Genomic DNA, 4,752 nt, shown 5'->3' with positions numbered 1-4,752 from the left:
AGGGTTTAAAAGCATAAAATTAATAGAACATTTTTATGTGTAAACATATTATAAGTTCCACTAAGGAAAGGACATGATAAAGACTTTGTTCCAGCACTTTTACTTTAGCCAAAGTAATTTCCAGCTTCCAAGATCTTAGTTTTCTTCAGGTTCAGAAATGTCTAATTTGGGAATTAATTAATGTTATCAAAAAAGGCATATAAGGCTATCAAAGTGATACTCATAATATAAAAAAAAGTGCCCCACATTAGGGAGTCAATTAAATAAATTATTACAAATGAAAAATATAATATTCTTTAATTATTTAGAGCAGGGTTTCTCAACCTCAATATTATCAATCTTTTGAACTAGGTAATTTGTTGTTAGGACTCTCTTGTGTATTGTAACAAAGATGTCCCCAGGCATTAGCAAATGTATTCTGGGAGGTGGGCAAAATTGTCCCTAGTTGAGAATCACTGGCATGTTCTATAAGGAAATGTCAGATAGTATTAAATGATAAAAGCAAGATAGATAAAACTCATATTTCAAAAAATTCAAAAGACATAGTTGTACTCAAATATAAGATGAGGACCTCTATGGACATAGGAAGCAAAGCAACACAGAGAAAGCAACAAAACAAAACAAAACCAGAAAACAGAGGCATGCTAGGTATTGAGATCTGGAGCAGGAATTAGCTGGGGGTTGGGGGGTGGGGGCAGAGGAAGAAAATCGTTGAGATAAGACCTAGACCAAACCATCCTCTAATACAATGAATGACTCTGTATTACCAAAATCTCTGAGAGAAGGGAGTCCTGAGCCACCAATAAAAGACCAATTCAAAAATAGACAAAGGAGGAATATTGGAAATAAAATTCAAAAATTTTAAGATGGAGTAAACTCTTGAACATCATTAATGAAATAAAAGATAATACTGAATTCACCCAGCTACATAAAGAAATAAAAAATATGGTAAATTATGATATTTGGAAAAGATTAAGAGTATATGACATAAAACTAATAGAGCTTCAAAAAAAGAGCATAGAGAAGTAGCCTGAGAAATATTCCATTTTATAGATGCACCACCAGTTTATTCCCCAGCTGAGAGACATTTGGTTGTTTCCAGTTGGGGGTTGTTAGGAACAAAGCTACTATATGCTTGCATACAGGTGTTTGTTAAACATAAGTTTTTATTTCTGTAAGGTCAGGTAGCAAGTATATATTTTAATTTATAAGAAACTGCCAAACTGCTTTCCTAAGTGGCTGAATTTTCTTGCTTTCCCACAAGCAATATATAATAGCTCCAGCTGCTCAATATCTCTGCCACCACTTGGTATTGTCAGTTTTATATCAGCCATTCCAATAGATATGCAGTGGTAGTTCACTATGATTTTAATTTGCATTTCCTTAGTGAATAATGATGTTGAACATCTTGCAAAGTGCTTATTTGCCATCCATTTATCTTCCTCAGTGATTTGTCCAAATCTTTGCTAATTTTTTAGAATTATTTATACATCTGGATACAAGCCCTTGATCAGATATGTGATTTTGAAAGATTTTCTCCCAGTCTGTGCCTTGTCTTTTCAATTCGCTTAACAACGTCTTTCACAGAGAAAAACTTTAATTTTGGTGATGTCCAACTTATCAACTTTTTTCTTTTATGGATTGTGCTAAGAATCCTATCTGAGAACTCTCTGCCGAACCCAGATCATGAAGATTTTCTCCTATGTTTCCTATAAAAGATTTATAGTTTTATATTTACTCCTAATTTATGATTCATTTTGAATTAGTTTTTGCATAAGGTGTGAGGCGCGGGTCAAGTTCTTCTTTTTTTTTTCATATGTATACCCAATGGTTCTAACATCATTTGCTGAAAAGACTTTCTTTTCTTAATTGAGTTGCCTTTGCAGCCTTGTCAAAAATCAATTATCTATATTTGTGTCAGCCTATTTCTGAACTCCATTCTATCCCCTTGATATGCTATATATCCTTTCACTAATAGCAACAACAATAATATCTAACGTTTATAGATACTATATTCCAGACACGATTTGAAGCGCTTTATGTATACTAACTTATTTAATACAAACAACTCTATGAGCTAAGTGCTATTGTTTCCCCACTTTACATATGAAGAAACAGATGAGGCAAAATGAGTTTAAGTAACTTGCTTAAAGGCATACAACTGGTAAGTGATAGAACAGTAGTAATTTAAAAATTGCTAAAGTCCTTCCTTATCTAGATTAGGTGAAGAATAGAGACACCGATATCTTTAGATTTGTTAGGAAAAAAACTGTTAAATATGAATACTAAATATATAAGGGTATCATAAAAGAGAATATCTAAATGGCCAATAAATATACGAAAGTTTCATTAATAATCAGGGAAGTGCAAATTAAATCACAATGAGATAATACAACAACTTTATATAATGCCTAAAATGAAAAAGAAAATATCAAGTGTTGCCAAGGAGGCAGAGTAATCTGAATTCTCATTCACTGGTGGGAATGCAATTTTGTACAATACTTTGGAAAACTGTTTGACACTGTTAGTAAAGCTGAACGTATGCATATTCTATGACCCAACAATTCTTAGACGTATACATAAGTGAAATGCATACATATGTTAAAAAATATATATATGAGAATGTTTATAGCATCGCTATTTGAGAGAGCCACAAATTGGAAACTGCCCAAATGCCCATCAATAGTTGAATGGATAAATAAAAAAGTTGAATTTATGAAAACAAAATATTCTATAACAATGGGAAAGAATAACTACAACTACCCACAACAACATGGATAAATTTCATAAATAATGTTGGACAGAAGAAGGCAGACATAAAGTTCAAACACAGACATGAGGGGGAGTTCAGAGATGCTAGTAATATTCTGCTTCTTAAACTAGATGCTGGTTCATAGGTGTGTTCAGTGAAAATTCATCAAGCTTAACACTTATGACTTACAAATCAACTAGATCTATATATGACAGCATGAATAGAACTGAAAAACAAAAGTTCAGTGCAAAAAGCAATTTCCAGAAATTTATATTCAATTATTCCAATTATGTACTGATTCTATTTATGCACATTAAAATACAAAATAATACTATTTAAAAAAAACATTAATGTAACAGAGGTATTAAAATATACCAAATTCATATTAGTTTTGTCCAAGGAAGAAATGAGAGAAATGGGACTATGGATGGAACACCAACTTAGACTTTATCTGTAATGTTTTATTTCCTTATAAACTTAAAGGTCTGAAGCTTATATGACCAAAAATATTTATTTAGTAGGAAATACATAGATGTTTTTACTCTTTGTTTTTTTTCACTTTTCTTATTTTCTCAACTATTTAAAAAATATAAAAATAATATAATCTCAATTTTAAAAAAGAGAAAAAGAGAAATGTATTTGTATGAAGAAAATAATCAACATTAGTTATACTGGGGGTAAGAGTTTATCATTATAATTCTCTACTCCAGACTTTTCTGTATATTCAAATTTTCTATCATGAGTATCTTAGAAAAATCAGGAAGAAAGTTTTTGAAGATTCATATGTAATTCCTAACTTCTTTATTTAGATGTTACAGGTCTTTTTGTGGCACCTTCTCTATTGTTATCACTGTGTTTATAGGCCACCTATTTTCTCCTTCTAAAGATCTCTGTCCTCTTTTTTTTTTTTAAATTCTCCATTAGGGAAGAAAGTAGGTGTGATTAGTACACCATTCCAGTCCCTAGTTTAAATGAGTCATTAACATTTTAGGGGAATTCCAATGAGGTATAATGAATTTGATAGTTTCCAAGTTTCACTTTACCAAGAGAAAGACAAATTACATATTTGTTAAATATCTTCAACAAGTTGCACTTTCTCTCTAAATCAATCTGTATAATAAAAGACTCGATTCTGAGATCATTAAGATCCCCTCTCACTTTGAAGGTTTAGTCAATATATATTACAAACATTATATACAAAAGTAGTATATTTACTTTCTCAACTCTGCCTTTAAGTATCTTATCCAAAGTAATGACTCTTCAGTTTCAAAAGTCACTCTATCATATCACCCTGTTTCTTTGTTTTTAATAATTACTATCATAAATAATCTTCTTTACTTATTAGTTTATTGTCTATTGTCTCTTGCTCTTTGCTAGAAGATAAGTCTTTTTCGCTATGGTATTTTCAGAGTTTAGAATAACGACTGGTTCTCAAGAAATGATTGAATAGTCAATGAATGAATGATAGGCACTGTGCTAGATGCTAGCATTATAAAGATAGGGGAAAGTTAAGAAAAGTCTCTACAGTTTAGTTGAACACCGTTTGAGAATATTCTATTGCCAAACCCTTGCCAAGAATTGATAATGCAAAGAGAAGTAACACATGATCATTGAGTTTACATTCTGGAGGGGACAGACATTTAAATGAATATGTTGATTAAAATATTCTAAGTTTTATAATAATGACCCTATTGGCAGTGCTAAGACATCAGAGGCAGTTTGACCAAGTGCGGAGACAGTTTCCTAAAGTTAACACCTGAGCTGAATCTTACAGAATGAGTAAGTGATAGCTAGCCAAACAGATGATTAAGTCTTAAATCAGGTTATCACTCTTCCATCTTAAAAAACAAAAACAAAAAACTCTCTTTTACCCATAACTTGCAATTGATCTTTTTCTTACCATTTGCAGCTAAAATTCTTACAATTAGAATTTCTACTTTTCCACAACTTCATTAAAACTTCATTAATAACTTCATTAAAACAAAATCTAGGTCACTATT

General features: G+C 31.2%; 1 protein-coding gene across 1 annotated transcript in view; it reads right to left on the bottom strand.

The window, feature by feature from the left end:
* CUNH1orf185 (chromosome unknown C1orf185 homolog) overlaps positions 1 to 4,752 on the bottom strand; it is a 37,899-nt gene that overhangs the window by 21,843 nt on the left and 11,304 nt on the right. The gene's annotated exons all lie outside the window — the stretch shown is intronic.

The sequence above is a fragment of the Pteropus alecto genome, unplaced genomic scaffold (genome assembly GCF_000325575.1).
Source record: "Pteropus alecto unplaced genomic scaffold, ASM32557v1 scaffold25, whole genome shotgun sequence".
NCBI lineage: Eukaryota > Metazoa > Chordata > Mammalia > Chiroptera > Pteropodidae > Pteropus > Pteropus alecto.
This window is presented reverse-complemented; position numbering and strand designations above follow the sequence as displayed.